At 43.6% G+C, this 26,845-nt stretch overlaps 1 protein-coding gene across 1 annotated transcript in view; it reads left to right on the top strand.

Annotated features, from left to right (window-relative positions):
• The window catches only part of ZNF536 (zinc finger protein 536), a 551,190-nt gene extending 524,874 nt beyond the window's left edge, over positions 1-26,316 (top strand). Inside the window, exon 9 of the mRNA XM_066636763.1 lies at positions 26,235-26,316. The gene's annotated coding sequence lies outside the window, so the exon portion shown is untranslated. The remainder of the gene's footprint in view (positions 1-26,234) is intronic.
• The last annotated feature ends 529 nt before the right edge of the window (positions 26,317-26,845 follow it).

Consider the following 26,845-nt stretch of genomic DNA (forward strand, 5'->3'; position numbering starts at 1 on the left):
TGATGAAATATTGAAGTCTCGGGGCCCAAGCCTATCCAGTGCCAGTGCAGCTGTGTCAATGGGACATGCAGTGCATCCTGTGGTGGGGAGGCAGTCGTAGAGGCATCCTCAAGGCAAGGGAACATTTGTTCCCACATCTTGAGGATGCTTTGTGGCTGCATTGGTGCTGGAATGTTGGATAGGATTGGGCCCCCAGTTATTTCAGTGGGAGTTTGGTGTACTCAACTTTTGCCAGGTTGAAGCCATGAAGTTTGGTGTTTTCCAGCCTCTCCCTAGCTAATTAACTCTGGGTGGGTTCCCATCTCACACATGGTAATTGTTATTATCACTTGGATAACCTGAATGTGTGAAATGGCTATCATATAACATTGTCTCTTGCTCACAACTGGCAGTTACCCAACCATGGGAAACAGCTGGGAAGTGTAATGCCAATCTTGTATTAGACATCTGTTCCACTGAACATGTGGACTTTATCTTCAGAATCAGAATTCAGACCTGCATTTAAGAAGCACAGGTTTGGAAGAAACAGTGGGTATTTGCTTCAATGCTGTCTGTGTGTCATTCTTTAAGTGGCTACATGAAATGGTCAAATCCAGAATCTGATGAATGCAATAATCACCAAATGAAATTTAGCAAGAGTTGGTTTTTTTTTTTTTCTAAAAAAAAACCACTCACTTTAACTAGAGGCAGATTTCCCCCCCCCATTGTTCTAGGAACCTATGAAAGCAACATTCTCCAGCATATATTTTGGCTCAGAAAACGAAGTAAAAGTGTGGACAGATGGTCTGTATGCATCATGATTGAAATCATCTTGAACAATCTCCTCTACGTTCCCAGTATAGATGGTAGGAGGCCATGATCAAATTGCCGATTTGGTCTTTAGAAACTAACCTGTGCTACAAACATTTTCATCGAGGAGCATGGCACCTGGAGCCCATCCTTGCTCTAGGAAGCCAAATATTCACCGATATTATTAAATACCATTGTCTCTCACACACAGAGACACATACAGGAAGATTTAGCTATACCAGCCGTCTTCCTGTGCAGATGGTGAATGCCTTGACAAGGAGCTCTCCACCTAACATTTCAAAGCTGCTCTCAAGATAATGTTTCTTGCTGAAACTTTTATAAGGCCTATAACCCGTCCGTCTATTGCCATTGGGGAACTGAATACTTCTCCTATCTGTTTAACATCTGTATTGTTAACCGCACAGTATATAAAAAGGAAACTTTACCTTGTGCATCATAAGCACGATCCCAGCAAAATGGTTTTCATTTCTGGATCTTGATCCACCAAGTTGCAAGTGTGATTTCACTGGGACGATTGCTGGGGAGGGTTGGAGGGGTCCAAAGTTAGCACAATTGTTGTGATCTATTGTATATATGTAAAAAACTCCAATGCTGCCAAGGTGATAAAAAGTAGTTCTCTAGGTCCTCACCTATTGGTGTTGCTAATGTCATAGTGTTCTTTAAAAAGGGGGAAAGAGCCAGCGGGCTTCAGTGAACAGGGAAATCACAGGAAAAGAGGAGGAAGAAAATTTAAATGATCCCAGAGTGAACTGTTTTGCTGTTAATACAGAAATACAGAGCAAGACACATTTAATGGGCTGTATTTTTTATTATACTATGCTGAATAATTAAGTTTGAGGCTAAGTGTCACGTAGATTTATCTTTTAATTAAAAAAGCATGGTTCACGCATATTTGAGTGGTAGTCCAAATAAATGCAATATAGAAATTTATGTTTGTTTATCTAGGTGTTAATTACCTAGAGATTGTTCTGGATTACTTCTTTTTATAAAGTGTCATAGGCTCATGTCAGAAGTAATAAAGCTTAACAGAGGAACCTTATCAATTTTCTCACTATAACGCTACTGTGACCTGAAAAAACAGGGGGGGGGATAAGCAAAAAAAAACTTTGGGAAATGTTCTCTACCTGAGTCTATTCAACATATAATGCCCCCCTTGACCTGTGAAATAATGCCGTTTCCATTCTTGAATATCAAAAGTACTAATATATCTTCTGTGTTTTACTACCTTTCCTACATGTAATTATTTATATGCCATGTGTGTGTGTTTGCCATGTTAAGAAATCACAGTTTGTCATAAGCATGATAGACAGGTGTAAGCTCTTGATGAATGACCATCCCAAACCTGCAACAGTGCATGAAGTGTTATTCTGACCCTGGATTTGAATTTTTCTTTCAAAAACCAGTGTGGCATCCGCAGCTGTGAGTTTGCACACAGTCTCAACCTTTAGGGCTCAGGTTCTACTCCTGTCTGTATAACACTGACTTTGGAGCTCAAGTGTGTGATCCCCTCACCTCGACATCAGAGTTGTCACAGTAAATGGATCACAGACTGTTTACTAAGTGGTAACTTGCCCCAGTGGACGGACAATCTTTCAGGTAAGTCAATTATCCGTAGCAGACGCAGAAGATGTCAGAGGACTAACTTAACAAGTGGTTAAGGCACAGGGTGGGAAACATTTTGCTGCCTGAAATGGAGTCTCATATGGTGTCTCTCCCTTGCCTCTTTCTTCACACCCGCAATTATCTCCTTGCACAGATCTCCCTTTTCTTCCCTTTTCTATTAGGCAGGGAAGAGGCCAAGCAGTGTAAAGTGCCATGTCACCTTCCTCCTCTGCAGGCAACCATAGCAGGGCAGTAGTTGAGCTGCTATGTCATCCCTAAGAACTGGTCCACAATTTGCTGCCTGAAATGACCTGGTTTGCCCTGTGCTATGGTAGCGCTGCCCCGGTGGAAAGCTGCCCACTTGGTAAATAGTTGTCTATAAATTCACCATAGCTGTAGTGGAAATAATAATTCTGGTATCAAGCTTCTTACAGTCTGAATTGAACGATAGTCCATTTCAAGCAATAATAAAGCACATCAGGGGGCTTCACCAGCAGGCTTTTTTCCCCTTCAATATGTGAGGTTTGCTTTCTCTGAGTTAATGGTGGAATGCTAGTTGGCCTAAAGTTCACACAATGCTTGTTTCCATGATGAGATGTTGGGACACAAGCAGATGTTCCAATCCTTTTGTTTTTAAAATCAAATTGTGGCTCATTCAGCTATACATGTGTGGGGGAAGGGTGGGGTATGGCACCATGTCACCAGGCCACTGGGTACCCACCCTCTCAGCTACGCTACTGCATGGGCCCGAAATAACATGTTGCCAACATCAATGATGGAACCATCTGCCATACCATTCATTGGCACTGCTCCATACAGAAGTTCAGGATTGGATTTACTGCATATGGAAATTAAAGAAGCAGGACACTTCCGGAGTTGGTTACGACCAGTAATCACATAATAACCCAAAGAAAAATCCTCCAAGAAATAATCAGTCGTCCTTGGGACACATTTCACTCCTTTTTTTATGGTTTTACAGTTGCTTAAAGTGCATTATTTTCCTTATTAACTTCAATAATAAGAGCAAACAAAGACCTGGAGGCCACTAAAAACAGGCTGGTTTTTGCTTTCCATAGATTCACTGGAGAAATAATCTAGACACACAGCTCCACTGCCATAACGTGCTATATTCAATATAATCACAAGTTTCGGCACAGCAACCTGATAAAATGTTAAATGTTGAGAAGGTTTCATTTTTATTCTGCAACAAAGTGGAAAAGCTCAAGAGCACAGCAGTCAGGAGACTGGCTTGTGTTTGACAAAATCCTTGACAATCCATCAACAAGTGAGAATGAGAACCCAAAACTGAAACAATTTAAACAGAGGGGTCACTGCCCGTCATCTAGAGTGCAGTCTTACTTTTTGCCCCGAGAACATTCCCTAAATCAGCAAAAATAAAATAAATAAAAAGCTAATTTGTGTGTTTTCAGAACACCCTGTGCAAAATATTTTATGAAACTTTGGAAGTTGGTGCCACATCCATCAGTTGCTATATCGGTAAGCTGCAGGCAATCTTCTGACCTTCTGTATTGGTGATGTTGTTTAGTGTAGAGTCGGGATGGGGGAATGGTTCGGGAGTCAGACTTAAACCTGGAAGATCCTTGTACAAATCCTTTGCTCAGCCTTGAAGTTTCCTGGGTGACCTTGGGTCAGTCACTATCTCTCAACCTCACCTACCTCTCACATGGTTGTTGTGAGGGCAGAAAAGGGGGAAGGAACCATGTACACCACCCTGAGCTCCTCAGAGGAAGGGTGGTGTGAAAAATAAATACATAAATAATATTGGAGGCAACAGTGAATAGGCTATGAGATTCCTCTTTGGACTATGTGCTGCAGGGCATGGTGTTTGGAAATACAAATTTTCTAGTCTGAGTTACAAAAAGATCTGTCACTTTTTAAGTTAAGATGCCATTATGGGCCTTATTGCATAGAACACTGAATATTATGGGCCTTATTGCCTTCCATATGGACAGAGGAAGGATCCCAAATTTGGTTATCAGGATCTGCTAACTGATAGAATTAGACCTATTCATGCAGCTTGTGCATGGATATGAACATATGTGTGGAAGTGGGATTGCACTTGGGTGGTCCTGGCCCTAACCTCCAAATCCATTCAATTTCCTATTTGGGCAGTAGTTCCCAAATGTACCATGGTCACGGAGCTCCTCTTTTAGGGTGACCTCTTCTTTCCAGCTTTCCTGGCTGCCACCATCTCGGATCATATGATTCAAGATGGCAGCGCCTAGGAGAGCTGGGAAGAAGAGGCTGCCAGGGACATTCCGTGATGCACAGATGGGAACCATTGCCATATGGGAAATGAAGCTATGCACAACTGGGACCTTACCACATGTAAGGTTCTCATTTACACAAGGACAGCCTATACTTGTACATGCCTGGGCTCTTTTCAATCCATTTGCCTGAAGATGCATAAAGTTGGAAGAACAGTGGACATGATCCTGTCCCTCTCCATATATTCAGACCCACACATTTGATGCATGAAGAAGGTTAGAGAAAACAAGAGCCTGAGCAGCACCAGACCCAATACACACACCTGTCACAATGCCAAACTTATCCAGAACTTTTTTGCAGGATCAAAACTGCATGTGATCGAAGAGGAGTCGATCATCACAACTGCTAGAAATTCTAGAAGGCCACCTCTTGGGTTGTGTGGTGCAGTCTCTTGACCAGCAGTATGTCTCAGGCCTGTCCCTGTTTCCTTCCCAAGTTAGAAGACAGACATGTATTTGTGTGCGAAGCTAAACAGATGATTTGTGTTTGCATCCACGACAAAACAGGCCAATGATGAACACAGCAACCAAAAATCCCTGCCAATAATTTATGATGAGCTTGCATCCTATTGTAACTTCCTATCTGCTTCAAAGGCATAATCAGTAGTAGGCGCAGTATTATTTAACATCTTTATTAATGATCTGAAGGATGGGGAAAACTGTACATTAATTAAATTCGCAGATGATGGTAAATTAGGAGGTGTTGCAAGTGCCGCTGAGGACAGAGTAATAGCACAAAGGATCTCAGAGAGGTTAGAAAAATGGGCAGGAATTAAGACTAAAAAGCCGCTAAGATAAACATGATTAAATACAACAGGGAACAGAATTCAACCCGCAGATAGCTGAATGGAGGAGGAACGTGTGATGCTGCAAAAAAGCCACACTAGACTAAGGCTGCAATCCTATGCATGTTTACTTGGGAGCAAGGCCTATTGATCTCAGTGGGGCTTACTTCCAAGTAGACATGCATTGGATGGCACTGTTAGGCGAGGTTGGAACAGTTGGTATTGACTAGCAATGATTTCAAAGATCATGACCATGGCTATGTAGAATTTCCCTGTTCCATCAGTTCAAAAGGTGAGATTTGTAGGATCTGACAGTATTATTTATACAGGTATTTATATACCGCCTTCCTTTGGTCGTCAGATTTTTCCCCAGACTTTAATCCAAGGCAGTTTACATAGGCAGACTGTTCTAAACCCCCGTGGGGATTTTTACAGTTGAATAGTTCTCATCTTTCATAGAACTCCTCGTTCCAGCTGGGTTCCTTCCTGGTCTGGCCTCTCTCTGGCCCTTTGCCTCTCACACTCCACTTGATGGCAACTCCTCTCTGCCACCGAGGGTCAGCTCATCAGTATATCAGCATGTCCTCAGTTCTCGGGTACTTCCGGTTGTTTCGAACTGGCAGCCTCAGATTTTCAGGCATACAAGGTGGCAGCTCTACCAACTGAGCCAGACCTCCTGCCATATTCTCTGTATATGACTCATTCCTGACTTTGAAGCAAGCGGCATAAGCTGTAGCACAGGCCTCTGTGTTGGAATTACTGGATACCACAATGACCACCTTGTCTTATATATGTAGTAGTCTACCCAAATATTTAGGAGGGAGGTCTGGTCTAGAGGATAGAGCCTCCATTAGCCCGAAGATAGCATCAGAAGGTCGCCAGTTCAAGGACACTGGCAGTTCCCTGAACGGCTGAGAATGGCGAGATCTTGAAGCAACTGACAAGCCGAGCGGAGTGATTCCACCTGCTCTTGGTGTGAGTAAGAAGCGTCTTGGCTGCCCTCCATGTGAGAGATGGAGCTGACTGCATGGGAGAACTGGAGGCCAAAAGTGAGACCAAACCAGGAAGATCCACTCTGAAATGTGGTTGGTTCTTGAAAGAGAGAACCTCTATGATTGTAAAAATCCCCTTGAGGGATTTAGAAACGCCTGCCTATGTAAACTGCCTTGAATAAAGGCAGAGGAGTAATCCGATGACCAGAAAGGCAGTATATAAATACTTAGTTTATTATTATTATTATTATTATTATTATTATTATTATTATTATTATTTTTATTATTTTTATTATTATTATTATTATTATTATTATTATTATTATTATTATTATGTTCTTATCCAAATATGTGCTTTTGTAAACTGTGAGCCATGGCTCCCTGAGGAGCCATGAAAACCAATCAGGGGCGCTGCGGAATCCTTGCAAAAAAACCTGCAACCCTATACAATATATAGGATTGTAGCCCTGATGGGGAGGAGCAGCGACCAATGGCCCAGTAGGTCAAGGGAGCTGCCACTCCAAAGAGTTTGGGAACCACTGATCTACATCATTGAGGTTGTATCACCTAGAGCTGGGGTTCTCCAAGTATGAGTCTTGATCTCCAGAGGGGTTGCAATCATCTTAGAAGAAGGCTGCAAACTTCTAAAGACCTAACTGGAATCTCCAGGTAGGGTTGTGGAAGTTTTCAGTTGGAGATCCCAGAAAGCTGCTGTCAGTAAGAAAGCCAAAACAAATCAAATTTGCCTAAGTTTGCTCTTGCAGAAGCATAGTGATTTAGCAACTGGAAGTATATGAAAGCAACCAGCAATGAGTTGGAGCGAGTTGCTTAGAGTGTTGAGGGAGTATGGATCGCAATCATGGGCTGAAATTGAGCAAAAGCAAATTGAGTAACAGGAAGCTATTAGCTCCTATAATAACTGGAAGAAGACCAATCACTGCAGTCATGTCAAACTGGATTAGAGACAGTGTTTGAAAACAAGAGGCTAGAGAGTGACCCAATGGTGACTTCCTACTTTGGCCTTGTATCACCAAGAATTAATAGATGTCATACAGGGAGGTAATCATGGATTTGAGCATGTCTTATACTAGGGCTGCTACTACTGCTTCTGTCACTATTCCTTTAGGTGTTGTACAGAGCACAGAAGTTTCACACCTTCTGCTCTTTATGGCCCAGGCTAATGGGTCATGCATGAGACTTCTGCCATTTTCCTCAGTTTTCACTTCAGACACCCTTCCAGAACTTCCTAAACTGTTATAAAACTCTCATTTGTTCAAAATGCACTCTTTTGTTGGGATTTAAGGGGAGGGGATGGTACATATATCACAGTGATTCCCCCTCCCCCTTTTCAAAAGCTCTCATTCCCATTTCCCAAACTGATTCTTGAAGGCAGAGATTTAGGATGCATTTTGGGATTATAGAGGGAGACAGGACTTCTGAAAGAAAATTAGATGAGCATGTACCCCACTGATTTATAAATATACAAGTTGCATGACATTGAATCAGCCCTTTGGTCCATCTACCTATAAGTATCTACTCTTGAGTGGCAACAACTCTTCCTGGCAGTGGTGTAGCTAGGGGAGGTGCAAAGCACTAAGTTTTGCAGGGAGCCTCACTGTGGCGTGCAAGCAGCCCCTCTCCTTCAGAGCCGTTCTGGACAGTGGGAGCAAAACGGAATCATCCTCCCCCTCTAGCTATGCCACTGCTTCCCTGCTACCTAAGATCCTTTCATTGCAGATGCCAGAAATTTAACTTGCAACCTTCTGCATGCAAACCTACATCTCTTATCCTATTGATCTACCCAACACTCATGTTTGGTACTCAGTTTAGCAGAAGTCAGTAGATTACAGAACTTCCCCTGCTGCTCACTACTGATTATGTCCCTTGGGCTGGTCAGTATCACATATTCCAGAGCAAGGAACCCTGAATTGTCACTGAATGTCAACAAGAAGACTGTGTGCTAGTCATAGGCTGAGCTTATGCAACACATGAGGGTTTCAAATACATGTTCAGAACTTTACGTGATAAGCTATATGCTAAGGAAAGCTTAGGGGTACACCAAAAAAAGAGTGTGCTAGGCCTTCAAGATGCATGTAACCATCCCATAAGACTGCTTCCATGCATCTATTTCACAGTGAAGCAGTGAGTGCCTCATGAGCTATTTCTGCAGGCTCACAGTTAAATGGATCTGTGTGTGCAGCCTCTCCATCACGATTTTTGCACTTATTTGAAGGCATTAAAGAAGCCGCACTGAACATGATGAAGTCTGTGCTACCCAAGCCAACACCAACCTATGCAAATTTGAACCTGTGACCTAGAGGCAGAAAGATCAATATCTCATTACCAATGGCCTGAATCATTCCATACTCCATATGTAGTAAGATTTCCTATCTTTGCTCCTTTAAATCATCACATCTGAAAAGCAGCGATGTGATCAGCTCAAATCCTTGCACCTGAAGTGGGAGGATAAGATATAAACTGTTGGTTCTGATGCTTCTCCGGCACCTATTCCTTTCCTTGGCCAGCATTACTCTTAAGAGAGACTTAATCTTTGAAAATCCAATTTTACAAGCGGTTAGCCTTTAGTGTGGACTGTTGCTTTTCAGTAATTTGGAAACGGAAAAATTAATGGCTGGGATATTTAATTTTCAGACACAGCTACTGCATGTGTCAAGTACCCCATTTTATAATATTTTTATTGTCAACTATGTCACTTGAACACTGCAAGAATATTGCTCGTGCATGCAGAAAGAGATTTAGCTCTGAAGGAACTGTAGAGGTGTCTCTCCTGATTTCAGTGATCGTCTGAAGGAAACCACGGGCAATCTTCTTTAAATTGCATGCCATATTTCTTTAGAAAGCCAGTGAACTGCTGTGATTAGAGCTAGGACAAACTCTTGATGAGACTTCCTCTGTTAAAGCAAACATAAAATCACTGGTTTTGAAAGCTGTGAAAACATATCCTGACATCCAAAAAAGCTTTGCAAACCCCTCCTCCCAAGTTTCCAGACATCAAAACATAAACTTGAAATATGGCATAAAGAACCTAATCAACCACCTAATTGGGATGAGTGGGTGGTGGTAGGTCCTATTGTAAAGCAGTCAGAAAGCCTTGCTCATCTAAACTGCAAATCAACCAGCCAGAAGTCTCATGCTATCTTCTGCCTGCCTCTGTTCTAACATGTCAACATTTCTGAGATCTAGAATCTAGAAACATTTCACAGAAATGAAAAATTAAAACATATCCAGCCAAAACCTTTAACACAAATTCTACCAATTAGAGAGAGAGAGAGAGAGAGAGAGAGAGAGAGAGAGAGAGAGAGAGAGAGAGAGCTGATGTTCCTATGAAATAGGAAACTAGGTTTTTTGGAAACACACAAAAAAGAGATTGGGTATACCTTAAGACTAGCAGGTTCACTGCAACATCAGATTTGGAGATTAAAGATCAGTTCTAGATGTGTGTTGCTCTCAGAAAGTACATCTGTTGGTCACATCTATAGTCTGCTTTTCCAGTAGTTCAAAGTGTCTAGTGAAAAATGAAAGCCAAAGCACAAGGTAAAAACAAATCAGAATCACATAATGGTAAAAAAATAAAAACAAGCTGGCCACCAAAGAAACTGAAAGTGACCCAAAATAGTCTGGACACCCCCCCCCCAATGAATACAATCCACGGGTCTCTGTCCACAGGCTCTTATTCTAATTGATTAAAAGTTGAGCCTTGTACATCTGTTACACTGTTTTCTGTGGGTCATTCTTCAGCCCTTGGGGCACTGGTGCAAAAGACTCTGGGTGCCCTCTTCCCTGGCTGTTCTAAGCTTTCCAATAGAGACTGTTCTGTTGAGGATGCATAGATCTGAACTGACAACAGTGTGCGCATGGGGATGCAGGCATGTGTGGGCACATGTGCAAGCACTGCTAAAGTGCACAAAGTTGTATGACTTGCATGCCCAGCATTCCCAGAGAAAATGGTCTTGACTGGAAGATGATCAGCAGTTACCATTAAACCATTCACACCATTATCCACGTAATCTTTCTCCTAATGAATTCAATGTGACTTTTTTTTTCTTTGCAAGGCAAGCTTTCTTTTATTTTCCACACACTGGAAACGGGGTGCGCACACACACCCTCCCTTGCCAACAATACATGAATCAAGTCAACAGGTTGATGCATTCCACATGTTCCCTACTTCAATAGTGCAAGTACCTGGTGATTATCCTCCATTGCCTACCCTTACTTTGCATTACAATATTCAGTGTTTTTTTTTGGGGGGGGGGGCTTACTGGCCTTCTCTATAGTAATTTACCCATTAAACACAACTTCTGTATCCTCTAGCCAGCCATTCCAAGAAGGTCCATGGGCTCAGAAGATGCCTTATTACACCTGCATTTAGGGCAATTACAAGCATTCCCTATTCTGTGATGGTTGGTTCTTTTCATTACACCTTTATAAATGACTAAGGGCCAAATCCTATCTAACTTTCCAGCTTGGGTGTAGCCAGGAACATTTGTTCCCTCACCTATGGGCTGCATTGCAGTTGCATTGGTGCTGGTAAGTTGGATAGGACTGGGCCCTAAGTCCTTAATATCATAGGTTATTATATTACAAAGATTAATTTAAGCCAAGCATGTCCTCAGATGGAGCACATTCTTCTATACATGCAGAAACAATACAATACAAAAGGATATTTGTATTTCAGGGGAGCTCATGTATAGCCCTAAACATCCACAGGTTCCTTCCCTCCCCACTGCAGAGAATCGCCTTTGAAAATTAGCCAGAGGATGGGGCTTCAAAGTCTGAGCATCTTTTGGGATGTGGTCTAAGACTGTAGCATCTGGGAACCCTGAGGTATCTCTCCAGCTCCAGATACCCTGACCTATGGAAACATGGTTGAGGCAGATTGGGGTGAGGAAATGTCAGCAACAGGTCACTTCAATGTGCAGTCTCAGCTCATAAAAAGGGGACAGGGCTGGGAAACAAAAGAGCCCAGGAAATGGAGGATCAGGGTGGGAATCCTAGCCAACAGAACCACACTCCTCTTAAGGAGACCTCACTAGGGAGAGTCGCAAGGATTGGGTCTCCCAACATTTCCCAAATGCCCTGAGGAAATAGACATATGCAGGCTCATCACAGCTAACTGTGTGGAGATCATACTCCAAAGGAACCATGCTCCAATTCAAGCCAGTGAGGAGAAGACTACTTATTGATTAGGCAAGTGTCCTGAGTAGTTATAGGGGCTTTGTCAGACCATGATGGAGGCTGGGGTAGTCAGAATTGCCAGGGGCTTTCCAATTTAATATGTGAACGTGAGGTCCAACCCCCAAACCCAGAAAAAAAGCACAACCAGGAGCCAGGATGGTGTAGTGGTTTGGGAAACAGGTTTAAATCTGGAAGATCCAGGTTCAAACCCCTGCTCAGTCATGTAGTGTCCTGGGTGACTTTGGACTCTCTTTCAGAACTATGTACACCACCCTGAACTCCTTGGAAGAAGGGTGGTATAAAACTGAGAAAATAAAATACAGAACGTGGGGTCCATATTGTTTCACAACACATATTTTTCAATAGTAACCACTGATCTCTGCTGATGCAATTAGTTCAATCAGTCGTAATTACCACTTACAACAGATTCCAACTTAAAATCTTCCTTAGCTATTGGCATGAGATAATAGTCCAATAAATAAGGGGGAAAAGCACAATCTGTCATCTTCTTTCTCTTTTCATCAAAGACTCTTGATGCTCCCCATTGAACACAGTAGGGCTAAAGCCTAGACTGTTTCACTTGGGGCAAAACACACCCTACATAAGCAGAGAAATAATCTAATTTTTTCAATGAAACTCAATGCCAGTCATGCTCTTGCAGAGTTGTACTTCAGGGACATCAAAAATATACAACTATCAGAAACCTTAGCCAAGACAGGCAAGTTTTGCACGTACAAGATTATGCGGGACCCAAATTAGCCATGTATATAATGGTAAAGGTTCTTCTGCATTCTTCATTCACCAACAGTGAGAAGAATAACTCTCCTTTTCCATTGGGCATGTTCCCCCTCCACCTTATGAATATTCAAATTGCCCAATTGTCTACACTTTACAAAGCAATTCCTAACATATCCAAACAGTGTTCTGCTTGAGCTTGTACGTCAGCAGATTAAAGCATCTTCGTTGATTAATCATCTGCTTCTTAATTAATCAATAACTCATCCATTAAATTTAAACACATTTGCATATCAATAGAGGTGCCTTGAAGAGGTATTGACGGAAGCATGAGATAACAGACCATTTCATAAATACAAGCTACTACTCCTTGTAAGACAACAAGGGGAACCTTTTGTTTTTCCTTGTGTTCATTCCCCATCATAGTCATATGGTAGAAGTGAAATGCCTTGAAACTATAGCAAAGCATTTTCTGGACACAGCTAGGGAGCATGTGTAAAGAAGTAGGTTTCACCACATGTACCCAGATGGAGACAAGGGGTAACAAACACAGAAGAATCTTTGTGTTGATCCATGAGTTGGGGCAGTGCATGTATAGCCCCTAATAGATGCTCTGAATTCTACCCATCTGCTTTTTGCGATAGGAAGGTAGGGTTGGCTTTTGCCGACCTAAGAACACAAGAGGAGCCCTGCTTGGTCGGGCCAAGGGCCCATCTAGTCCAATTTTCTGGATCTCACAGTGCCATCACCACATCCTGTGGCAAGGAGTTTCACAGATTAATTACTCTCTAGGAAACTTTCATGGTTTCTTTTGTCTGTTCTCTGCCACTTAATTTTAGTGAATGTCCCCTGTTTCTGGTGTTGTGTGAGAGGGAATACTCTTTCCATCTTGTGCATAATTTTATATGTCTCAATCATGTCCCTAGTCAGGCACCTTCTTTCTAGACCAGTGCGGAGACCGCTGTGCACCTGGAAAAGCATCCCCAGCACAGACAGAGCTTACCGTTCTGCCCAGGGGCCTCTTCATTCTGTCACAGATCACCCCCGACTTCCATGGCAGCCAGCTGCTTCCAGGGTCTGATGCCCCAGCAGGCTTTGCACCCAGATTTCCAGGCATACACAGCTGGCCACCATGAAAGTTGGGAGCAACCTGGGCCAGAATGAAGAGGCCCCTGGGCAGAACAGTAAGCTCTGTTCATCTGGAGGAAGGATTACAGCGGGCACCTTATCCAGTTTGTGGGCTGGGGTCTGGTGCCCGCTATTCTAGACCAGGGGTGTCCAAACATTTTGGCAGGAGGGCCACATCATCTCTCTGACACCGTGTCAGAGACCCTGTCACAGGGCCAGGGAAAAATGAATTAATTCACATTTAAAATTTGAATAAATTTATATAAATGAATTTATTAGAGATGGAACTTATATGAATGAATGACGGTCTTGCAGTAGCTCAAGACCTATAAAAGGCCTTGCACAAAGCAAGGCCAGCCTTTGCTTCGCTGCCACTGCTGCATCACAGATGTGAAACAGCAAGTAGTGAAGGGAGCCCTTGTCCCACAGCTCAGGTGAGAGGTCAAACAGTCGTCCTCATGCTGAGAGCAGTTGCATCGGGCCAGCATGGGCTCCAGCAAGTCTTTGGAGGGCCAAAGTCTCATTGGAGACTGGGGGCTCCCCTAGGGCCTGATTGGGAGCCCCCGAGGGCCGCAAGTGGCCCCCGGGTCAGGGTTTGGCCACCCCTGTTCTAGACTGAAGAGCCCTAAATGCTGTAGCATTCTTTGTAAGGGAGGTGCACTCTCTTCTGTTCTTTTTCCAGTTTCTGTTTTTTCTTTCCCACTAACCTACTGATCACATGAGTATAAGATGGAGGCTTTTCATGGTCTATCTACTCTGAACTGCACCGAGGTCAGACAGAATCATCTGATAACAGAGCTCCTGTAGCTGGAATTGCCAGGGATTACCTGGGACCTTCTGCTTATACAATGTGGGCTCTAACCCCTGATCCTCAGCCCACCTCAAAATCAATGTTATTCAGAGTATCTGATAGGGCTGAGAGTTAAGGGCAACTGAACATGCATACTGCAACTGCGGCCATGTGTGAGAAACCCTATCAGTTAAAACATGCCTCCTCCAATTAAAATGAGATTCCATGAATGAATCAACTAAAGCTTCAGTTGATGAATCTATTGATAAAACCAAGGGCAGCTCATACTCCAAGTTCAGATTTGTGGTTATTCCTGAGATTGAATGCCCCACTCGCTTGATGAATGGGTTCTTCCAGCAGCTTACCAATAAAGCAATGCAAATACAAACTTCAGTAAAGATCAGTAGGCTTAACACATGCATGTATCACATCATTCCTTAAGAGCACCAAGCAAACAAATCCAACTTACTTAAGCAAACTTAAAGATTACTTGTAATCTTTAATGTAAAAAACAACAACCTTTAATGTAAAAAACAGCACTGTAAGGACAAACATAGGTTGTTGGCAACCTTCAGTCTTGAAAGACTCTGGTATCGCGCTCTGAATGGTGGTTCTGGAACAGCGTCTAGTGTGGCTGAAAAGGCCAATCCAGGAGTGACAATCCCTTCCACACTGGGAGCAAGTGCAGTCTGTTCCTGGTCTGTCTCCCTGGCTATGGGCCTTCCTTCTTTGCCTCTTTGCCTCAGTCTGTTGGCCAAGTGTCTCTTCAAACTGGGAGAGGCCATGCTGCACAGCCTGCCTCCAAGCGGGCTGCTCAGAGGCCAGGGTTTCCCACCTGTTGAGGTCCACTCCTAAGGCCTTCAGATCCCTCTTGCAGATGTCCTTGTATCGCAGCTGTGGTCTACCTGTAGGGCGCTTTCCTTGCACGAGCTCTCCATAGAGGAGATCCTTTGGGATCCAGCCATCATCCATTCTCACGACATGACCGAGCCAACATAATTGTAATTTTAATCATGACCTTGAGCCTGGCATGTTCACTTCTTCCCACCTCCATAAAAAGCATGGCGGGGAAGCCCAATCCAGGTTGACAAGAGAACAGTGCTGGTTAGGTAGTGGGTCATTCACTCTATTAACCCCCCCCCATCATGGTCCTGAATTTTATTGGGACCCCCGTTTGGGCTATTTGCCTAGAGAAGAAAAGTTCCCTTTGGAGCCAACAGAATAGGTGCGGTAGAGCAGTTCATTGGCATGCAAACCATCTCTGTTTTAATTCCTAGCATCTCCAACCAGGGTAGAGAAGGGACCTGGAGAACTACTGCCACTCAGTGTGTAGGCTGTACTGGCTAACTAGACCAATCTAACTCAGTATAAAGCAGCCGTCTATAAACGTGTGTGTGTGGGGGGGGGGGGGTCCAGATCACGACTGTGTCATTGGACAGCTTTAAAAACTTTGCTGCCAAGATTCCAATCTCTGTTTGCCCTCCCTCTCCACCGTGTACGCTATTTGCAGAGAAGAAGTAACACCCACCCACTACAAAGAACACAAGTACAATCATGTCTACCTTGGCCCTAAATTGACCCTGGAAGCCAGCTGCTAACCAGTGTAGCTCATTGAAGTCTGGAGTTATAAGAGTTTTAGGAGCCTAGCTGTGGCATTCTGGACCAGCTGTGGTTTCCAAATGCTCTTTGCAGAGAATCCCAGAAGAAAGAATATGAAAGGCTATTCAAGTGTTCTAAAATGTACTCCCCCTCCCCACAAGAAATCCAAAAAGCTTCACCACCCCCTACCCAACTGCACAAAGGAGAAGGTGCTGAGGCATCAAATCTCTTCTTCCCAAGAAAGAGTTAAGTGAGAGAAATAAAATCAGATATGTGTAGCCTCCAGACGTCCATTAAAGTGCAGAATGCTGTTTTCTATCACAGATTATATACCAGATGTTCAAACTATCTCTAATCATTGCAGATGTAATGGACTAGAATGTTGCCGTTTGTGAGTTTACTGGCATTAATTCTGTATACTGCACCAGGGAAAAAAGATTTTAAATATATAATTATATCTCATTAATACTCAGGTTTTATTTCCTTTCAATGGAACAGGACTTATTAAAGCAACCATTTACCGCATGTTTTCCTTTTCAGTTTGCCCCCCCTCCCCATTCCACCCTCTGCATCAATCTGGGTGCATTCTACATGTAAAAAGGCATACCAGCCAATGTATACTGGGGTGTGGGTGGGGGGTGGAATGCAGCAGGGTATCTAATTCCAGAAATATTATAAAACAAAAAGAAAAACCACTACCCCCCCCCCCTTTTATATACATAAGGTGCTTTTACAACATAAACAGATATGGAACAGAAATTGATGTATCTTTCCCTCCACTGTCCTGCTACAGCTTTACCTGAATTAGCTTCCAAAGATGTTCAAAGATGTACTGAGAATGTTGAACATAACTGGTCCAGACAGAACCAGCCATGCCAGGCTACCCCGTACATGAAGATGTTCTGTTCTTGCCATGCTTTCCCACTTCTCCCGATTGGGGATGGGGAGTAAAGAAAGTTCCCCCTCACATGTAATCTACATACTGCAGTGGTTTCCCAAACTGTGCGCCGTGTTACCTGAGGGCAGTGTGGAAAACTCACAGGGATGCCATGGGTTGTCCGAGCTCTCCAGGCACAGCCAACTTGGATTGTGTGATCCAAGATGGTGGCACTGCTGCAACAGTGCACCAGGAAGGAAGGGCACCATGACAGCGGTTACATTTGGGAACTGCTGACATACTCATTTACTTAGATTGCAAGTGAGGAAGCAGTTCAGATGAACCACTCTCACTCTGTTTGGAGATCCATGAAGGTGTCCCAGGAGAGGAATTAGGTCATGCTTGTTCACCATTGTCAACCTCATGACCCTGTGGTGCTGGTGGGGGCAGTTCGGATGGATCGCCCAAACCGACCTTTGGGCTTTGGTTCTTTACCAAGAAAAGTAAAGCGATGATGAGGCGAAGCTGAGATTATAGCCCTGCTCAGAAATGCAACTCCCTGTGGGGAAACAGCACGATGGCTTCCTAGGAGTGTGCCAATAATGCACATGCTTTACCCATGTTCCCTCCCATCAGTATATGTTTGCAGGAGCAGACACTAAACAAGGGGAGAGATCCTCCCTGTCATTGCCCCCCATCCTGGAAAGCTGTTATTCCAAGGAAGACATATCAAATGGTGGAAAACCTGATTCCCAGCTCTTCGAGCCCAATCCTATCCAACTTTCCAGCACTGATGCAGCTGTTCCAATGGGGCATATGCTGTGCCCTGTAGTGGTGGGGCAGTCGCAGAGGCCTCCTAAAGGCAAAGGAACATTGGTTCCCTTATCTCGGGGCTACGTTGTGACTGCATCGGGGCTGGAAGGTTGGACAGGAACGCTTAGCTTCCATGCTATACAAGATTTGAAGCTGCTCTTTCACCATGAATCTGAGTGGTACCGTGTGGGGAGTAGGCAATCTTGTTTTAACGTTCTTCTATCTATCCCCCATGTCATAAGGGAGAAATTGGGATTGGGTGATGCAAGTGTTTTTGTCCACATTCTTTGGCCTCATTTTCACACAGATCCCTTTCCAAGACTGTTGTGGTTTTAAGCTATTAGGAGTTCTGCTACTTTTGTAGCAGACCAAAACCTGGAGGGGGGCAATTAATTAGGTTCATTTTTTTTTCCTTTTCCTCAACATTCCATTTCTCCTGTAGTGAGCATGTCCAGTCCTCAGGGAGCTGCATATAGATTGATAGATAGTTGGTATCCCTCAGAATGCTAAATGCTGGTATTCAGAACACTCACTTCTGTCTATGGGTGGCCCTTTTCTCTGTCCTGCAGTATTAGATAATAAAATTGCATTTTATATATAACATATACAATAAAAGGTTTGAGAAGGAGTAGTTGCATTCGTTCTCCACTGGGTTTAAATGATTAAGCATCTGTGTAGACATTGCCTATCTTTGTTATATATATAAAATTTTGGAATATCTCCTGGTAGCAATCATAAGCCAACTGCATTGGGCGGCCAATGTTAAGTAAGTCTGCAGTCATCGTACTCTGTATGTCGAATCTCAGGGTTTGTTTCAGATATTCGCTTAGGAAAGCAGCATCAGATTACAGAAGAACGGGATTCCTGTTCACTGGAAAAGAGACACACTCCACAGAGCACTGATCACAGAATTGCCTCCTTAGAAATGAATGGAGACAGCAGTGTGGTCCCTTGTCATGATCTCTGCTATTCAAGAGCATATCGTCCTCTTTGCTATCCATCTGCAAGAAATGCTAACAGGAACTATGAACAATAGATCAGTTTAACATCGTTGGGCATAAGGTGTCACTGTTTTACTAGGAATATAACATCAACACTGGATTAGTCTGAGGGCAGCAGCCCATGTTATTTCTCCTTGGTTGTGTGTGTGCATTCAAAATGCATGTAGAAGAACAGCTAGAAAATGGCAGGAGATCTTTGCAAAGTGCAAATAGAGCTTCACCCCGCTGATACGTGTCCTTGATAATGCTCCCAAGATTACATCGTTGTGATCATTTCTTGAAACATCACAAAAGTCACCAAGAGTTGCAATTTCCTGATGTCAAAATGGAAGCTATCGGAGACCTTTGTAAACTTGGCAGGGTGCATAGGATGAATTCTCATTTTAGCATGTATTGCACCCATCACAGAACTGCACCAACATTGCAGGGGCAGGCCAGCTGGGGCAGGCAATGCCCAACAATAAGACTGTGCACAGAAATAGTTTTCATTTTGATGTACTTGCAGCATCCCAGTTTGTTTTAGAATACCCAGCCATTCTGAAGTGGGAGTGGACTCTATTGTCCATCTCTGAAGGGACTGATGATCATTGGACTAAGGCTTTTTCCCTGGATGAGTGAGGAGAGAAGGTGGGGGAGAGGCGGTTCCTAGCCATTCAGGAGAAACTCATGGCATGGCTCCAGCAGGCTCATTGAATGACCAGCCCCAATGGGACTACTTCTGAGTAGAGCTGCAAAGGATTGGGCCATACTGGAAAGCTTCCCAGCTGCTGCGCTTGACCCTCCTCCCTCTTGCCTCTTCTGTTCTCACTCTCATGCAGCCCATTCCATCCCTCCCACCTTGTGTACAGATGGGATGGGACATCAGGGGAGTAGTAAATGAGAACTCTGACACACACACACACACACACACACACACACACACACACACACACACTGGCAGCAGCTCTATTTTTTTCCCACGGAGCCACGGCTGACTTTTTCACAGAAACGATTCAGAATTTGAGTCTCTTAGAGTCCCCCAAATACTCTGGGCAACTCAAAAAGTCTGCCCATTATGACTTGTTTTCAAATTGAGTTAAAGGGGGCAGAGACTCGTGACTCAACTCGAGTCAAGCCGTGCTAGATTTGCCCATCTCTGGCGACAACAGAAGCGGCAATGCACAGCAGCCTCCAGATGACTGCCATTTTGGAAACCTAATAAGTAAGCCCATTACAGGAAAGGATAGCTGACTTGTTAAGGGACCATTGGTCATGTGATCCCCTACCATGTTTGGCCACCAGCTTAATGTCACTTCCAGCTGATTGTAGAAAAGTAAAGCCTCGGCTTCCCTAAAGGACCCTAGTATGGAAGCCACCTAAGCCTCAGTATGCATGTTACTCAATGCATGTTCTTTCTGTGTTTACTTTTGCCTCCATATTCCTCCCCTCTCTCCTTTGCTTGCACTGTAATTCTACTCACTTCCCCATCTACACAAGGGAAACTGGAGGGCAAGGCCAGCAGATCCATAAGATCAACAGAGATGGTCTCAGGCTGTGGATTGCTAAGGGGCACCCACTTCGACCTGGTGGCCACCACTGCTGGTCCTCCTGTTTTCCAAATTAGAAAACCAAGAGGAGAATGGAGTGGAAGAGGAAGTAACACTTGGAGGGTAATAGAATAGTGGGCTACAGTGTCTCTTCCTCTCCTCCCATTTGAAGTTCCTGCTCTACTTTATTCCTCTCTTCCTTTACAAAACCAGCAAGTGTTTTGGAGGGAAAAATGTGTACATGGCACTTCTGTTATCAAGTAAAGAGGGCAGCATTTGGCAAATACTGGGAATCCTTGAGCCAGCCCGGTCAAAGGGCAGAGTATACTTGGGCACTTGTGCCCTGCCTTCCATACTGCCCATGCTGAGCTGACTGATTTGATGTTGCCAGTGAAGAGATATTCCATCTGCTTCATCTGCTGTTATGATATAGCACCAGGTAAGAAGAATCAAGGTTCTAGTTGATTCAGAAAAGTAGACACGTGTGCAAGCAATACCCACTTTTTTAACAGCTGATCTTTTAAACATGAGCATGGATGTATATGGTTTGCCTGATTAAGAAGAAAATGAGTGAATTGCTTTATATAGATATGCATACAGGCATTGTGCTTAGTTACAGGCAAGTGCGCATTGCACCCCAATCAAAGAGGGGAATGGAAAGTTCACTTAAAAAAAACACCCCACAATTAAACAAAGATGGCAATTTTTGCATTGTCTATAGCACTCCTCAACCAATTTCCACAAAAAAGGATCACCTTTGACTACATACTCCTAGAACGTGTATTCCCCCACCACCCAGATCCTGTGCAGCTTGTCATCTCTTCCCTTTGAAAGCAGAGTGTCGTCAATTTGCATTTGATAGCTTTTGGTTTTTTAAAAATGAAATAAATGAACAACAATTCCCAAACGTGAAGATTTCCTCCCTAGGGAGATTATTCATAACTATATCTTTTTTCCCCCATATCATTTTATTACTTAATGATTTAATGAATATGCAACGATGTCGCTTCGCTTATGTTGTACAACCTTCCCATAGACTATCTTTATAGCACCTTTCAAGACATGCATCAAAAGGTGCTTTAGCTAATAAAACTAATCAACAGCTGAAACACTGCTGGAGCTTATAACTCGAACACTAAATTCATTAAGCAGTAAAAGTTGAACCAAAAAAGGTATGTTTTCCCCCTAGATTTAAACACCATGACATAGTAAGCATCGTGTATTAAGGTGGAATAGAAATCTAAAAATGTTGAGCATCGGCTTTGAAAGGCTTGTGCTACAAGAGAGTGAAAGAACCACGGTGGAAGGGCCAGGGGATTGGCACTAAGAGTCCAAAAGCATGCTGGGAGAGTGCATCTCTCAATGGTAGAGCACATGCTTAGCACGCACGACATCCAATGTTGGCATACTGGCAGCACCAAATATAGTCAGGAAAGATACCCTCTTGAACTGTCTGGAGAGCCCCTGACATCTGTGTCAACAATAGTAAACTTGCTGAACTAATGGCATGACCCAGGAGAAGGCAAAGGCATATATGTAAATTTCTTCGTTTAGTACAAAAATACCATCTTCATAGTCCAGGTAAGTGTCCTGGATAACCAGCAGGGCTGAGAATAGAAATGTCAGCAAAAGTCATTGGAGTAGGGCCTGGCTATCTTCTTTGGAGGTTCACAGTGCTCACCTTAAAGAAGAGGTGAACATTATAGAGGGCCCTGAATACTTTGGCAGTTTCAATTAAACTCTATTGCAGTAGCCCAGAGGTTCCCAAACTCCTACCTGGGAGTAGACAAACTTGCAAGTCCCTGCAGGGGCAGGGTCAGAGTGGGGGGGGGGAGCCCCGACAGCGCCACAGCGATTGCGGTGCCTTGGGGTCCCAGCAATATCTGGGTGTACCTGGGGGTCTGCTGAAGCATCCACAAAGGTCCTGGAGGCTCGCAGCCCCCTCTGCGCAGTGAGGCTCCCAGTAAAACTTAGTGCTTTCCATGCTTTGGTTTTGTTACCAGTGCAACCCCCCCCCCCCAAATAAATGCACCAGACTGCGGCTTGGGTTTAAAACTGGGTCACTTTATTGATCATTAAGTTACAGCAGGGTGACTGGGGTAGTTAACTAAACACCCAGCCCTAAGTCGTGCGGGGTCATTAATAGGGGGAAACGAACCTAGCCGTTTACCTCCCCCAAGGTCAAAGGGCGAAACCGTCCAACTCGAAGCTGTCACCAGACCTGCGGCCTAGGACAACCTGTCAACGTTGCCCAAATGGTTGCCCGCAGGTCAAGTTTTGCCAGGCGTGCCAGTCCAGTTAAAGGGGCTTGCCAGCCAGCCTCTTCGAGCCGGGAAAGCATCATTTCAGCGGTACTGGCTCACCCCTTGATCTTGCTGTCTTAGACGGACACCAGGGTGTATCTACCTACCCTGACCCTGCATGCTCCATGCTAAAGCAACCAAATTCAGTGCAACCATGGGAAAACCTTAGCCACGACAGTCCGGGGTAGGCAAAAAAACTGACGACCAAAACCAATTAGGATGTCAGCAAAAAATTCCTACCTGGCCCCAACAGCGGCAGCTAATCTCAGACTGACGAACGGGCGGGAGGGCGGGGTCACCGCTTGCTCCTGGACTGAGCTGGGTTGGGCAGCCGTCTGACACCAGCCTGTTGGTCCCACCCCCACCGCAGGCGGGCCAATGGGAACCAGCACCCCCGCCTGTCTGCATTGGGATGGGGCGGGGTAACCACCGTTAGCACTGAAAGCACTAATGGTCATTTCTAGTGACACAGAATGGCTCCAAAGGGAAGGGGGAGGGGCCACTTGCATGGTGCAGTGAGGCTCCCTGCAAAATTTTGTGCTTTGCACCCCTTAGCTATGCTACTGCTAGAAGTATGCATGCCATGCACACAAGAATGATTCAGATCCACATTATATTGCTTACATTATTCCGTCTGTCTCTAATTGTGAATAATCATCGTCATGCAACGCATGGCGATGAGTTCGATTTGCATTGCAAACGCATCCACGCTTTGGTGGATAAGTGTCCGGAATGTCAGTGTCTGAGGAGGCAGAAATCCATGGAATTAAACAGACGTGCTTTGTACACCCCTAAGAAAATCACTCCTGCATCTGTTTCAAAGTGTGTCTCGCAAGTGTCTATAAATAAGGAGGTGCTTTTCCTTTCCCATATAGTCTCTCAAAAACAAGGCAAAAAAAACCCCGCGAGACAGCAGAAAAAATTCCTGACCATATCAGCACCACAGTATGATAGACTGCTTCTCTGGCTGACATTTTCATTATCCAAAAATTTATGTTCCTATTTCTTTCTGTAATAATGACCGTCCATAGCAAAAGCATGGTGGCTGTTAATAGACAGGATTCGAGAAAAAATTCTTTAATTAATCTAGAATTGAAGTGTCTCCCCTCCACACATGTTGAGCAGCCAAGTATTTCACAGCATCTCTTGGCACCTGAGAGCAGGTAGCGTAATTATACACAGTTTCCAGTGATTAAAAGGTTGTAAAGTAATTTTAGATACATCTTCAAAATTATTTGTCTTATAAATGAGGAAAGAATGACTACGAACAGCATCAAAAGCTTTGCGGTTCAGGACTGATTTTTGCTCAAAAGCTCCTAAGGGGACATTGATGCCAGCAATTAGCCACATACCTGAGCTATTCTTCCATGATGGCCATCTATGCAAAACTGTGGGCCTTAACACTTTAATATAAAACAGAAAATGCACATTAGAGTCACAGTCTTCTCCAATAGCCTCCATTCGCATTGCCCAAAGCTGTAAAGAAGATTTAACTCGGGTTCAACACGGGTAAAATTATATTTTATGAGGCACAGGGCCTAACCTATCCAACTTTCCAGCACCAATGCAGTGATAAGGGAACAAAATGCTCTTACCTTGAGGAGGCTTCTGTGACTGTCCTCTGCACCACAGGATGCAGCACATGCCCCATTGACACAGATGCTTCCGTGCTGGAAAGTTGGATAAGATTATTTTAGATTTAACTACTTTTCCATTCTCCTTTTGATTCTACAGTATTTGCATATTAGGGTACAACTCTAACCAACTTTCCAGCACTGACCTATCCACAATGCAGATGCAAGATAAGGTAACAAACCTCCTCTTACCTTGAGGAGGTCTCCTTGATGCCTCCCCACTGCAGGATGCAGTGCACACCACATTGGCACAGTTATGTCAGTGCTGGGAAGTTGGTTAGGATTGCACCCTTAAGAGTTTGTTTTGGGTCTTGTTCTATGTTGTCTTGGGGTACAAGCCCCGTAGAGTACTATGGAACTTATCAAAGCCACTGTTGTAATGTTGGCAGATTGTAACCTGGAGAACTCACTCTTCCAAATTCTTACAGTATCTAAAAGCGTAAAAAAACATTTGGGTTTGAGACAAATAAAACATAAAAATGCAATTGAAAAACAGATCCTTACAGAACAATAGTCAATGTGAACATTTTTCAAGAAGCAGCTGAGCCAATAAACATGAAAAGTTTGCTTAAATAAGTGAGGTTTCAGTGCCCTGAAAGTGTCTTGTTCACTGTCTTGTTCAGTGTTCAGTGAGGGAACAAGAAAGCCAAACAGAGATCCGCCCAGCAAGAGCATTCCACTGTTTTTGTCAATATCACAGAAAGAGTGATTTTGAGCTTGCCCCTCAAAAGATGGGAAAAACATGACCAACGGAAACTGTGAACAAATGGAGAGTGAAACATAGTGATGACAACCACTCTCTCTCTCTCTCTCTCTCTCTCTCTCTCTCTCTCTCTCTCTGTGCAATGGCATTGTTAAGGGGAAATGGATGGTACAAATGAATCAAACAGCCAAATAAATGTGCAATGTGGTCTATTGATATCATCACCTGTTCTCCATCTTTACAACGCTCCGAGCCCATACTTTAAAAAAACAATCCTGCAATCCTCTAGCACTTTCCTTGTATCCCATAGAAGTTGGTGTGACTTATTTCTGAGTAGACATGAATCGAATTGGACCGTCAGTTGACTTTCTGTTTGGGGTCAAGGAGACCATGGGCTATTAGTTCAGGCTAACCTTCTCCAGTCAATAATTAAACTCTCTCTCTCTCTCTCTCTCTCTCTCTCTCTCTGGATAGATAGATAGATAGATATAATTTAATTATTGACTGGAGCCCACAGAGAGGTGGGGGGATCAACTACATATGCACCTTGGCCATCTTCCACTCTAAAAATTTACTGTTGAAATGTTCTTTATTTTTATTTATTTATTTTACTACAGCTCTACAGCCCATCTCTGGCCCCAAATTGAAAAATGTCTTGTGGTATTTGATGACCAAAGTAAAATATATGAAACGCTTTCCGTAGCCATTGATTGCTCACTATTGTTTGATTGTTGATAGTTGGTTATACTTTTGTTGATTGTTGACTACTGAGCCAGAAATGGTGCCCACTAATTCATTAAGAAAACATATGCTGCCTTGCTGAGGACTAGAATCTAAAGTGGTCACTTTCTTAAATATTCTGACTATAAACTGACCTTTACAATTTGGTGTAGACTCCTGTCACCCCCCTCCCCAGTCTTATAGAAACTCTTTTGAACTTTCTTGAAAAGTCTCAGATGTTTTGTCTTGGGAGGAATTCTGAAATCAAATTTCACTGTGTGTGAAATTTTGGTGCAAACATTCAGAGTTGCAGCAAAATAAAAAAAGTCTGTGGCATTTTATTTCAGGAGTTTATCTAATGAAACATGTTCCATTGCAGATGGAAACATTTTGGTATTATGCCTATATAACAAAGGTGGGGAAGAAGGCACCTTCCTTGGTATTACTGTCCCTTGTTGAAATAATGGTCAGAGTCCTAACTTCTTTCTTTTCCAGTTTGAAAGGGGGGGGGAGCCAGAGAAGGAGCAACAGTGTAGAAACGGAAAGCTTTTAAAATCATATTAAATGAGCAGATGTCTTAATGGCAGCAGCATCAGGTCCAGAAAGTACTGGAGCGTCTTTTTCTTTCCTCTCTCTCCTCTAACAAGAGATGCTACTAACAAGCCATCTTTCCTTCTTAAGAGTTTGATTCCAACCCCATCTGCTGCTCCCCATTTCTCTTTCTTGTTCCAGAATTATCTGAGGAAGTCTTCTCTGAAGGCTTGTTCTTGTCTTGTAAGTGCATCGTTGGACAACGCTGAAGAAGAACGGAAAGTCTGTGGCTAATGTGGCTTCTGCAAGACACAGCAAGTCTCTGTGGGCAGTGATGTCAACCAGCAATCAGCAGCGTGCTGTGCTCATGACTATTAAGGAACAGTGCACCCACCGAATCATTACAATGCAATAGTCCATGTCCCATATGATGACAATTTCTGTTTTGTGAGGCACAGGAGATATGGAAGTTTTGTACTGTATCCTAAAAATGTTCACAGAAGTAGTTCTAGTTGCATTTTTCCCTTAACCTGCATCTCCCAGTGTGCCCCCTCCCATGACTCTGAACATTGTTCCCAGTGCAGATTTTTGAGGAATGCAAGGGACTGTAGAAAAAAAGGGGAGATTGGTAAAGTCCATCCTCCACTCCCTTGTGCAACTGGAGCTTCTGCTATGAATGAAAGATGCACTTAGGAGACCATCCTTTGTATACAGTCTTCTACTATGCCCCATCCACATATCCATCAGAAGTACAATTCTTCCCAGCTGCTGTCAGGTAAGGCATATTTGTCAGACCTTCAAAAGATTGACTT

The sequence above is a fragment of the Tiliqua scincoides genome, chromosome 9 (genome assembly GCF_035046505.1).
Source record: "Tiliqua scincoides isolate rTilSci1 chromosome 9, rTilSci1.hap2, whole genome shotgun sequence".
NCBI classification, from domain to species: domain Eukaryota; kingdom Metazoa; phylum Chordata; class Lepidosauria; order Squamata; family Scincidae; genus Tiliqua; species Tiliqua scincoides.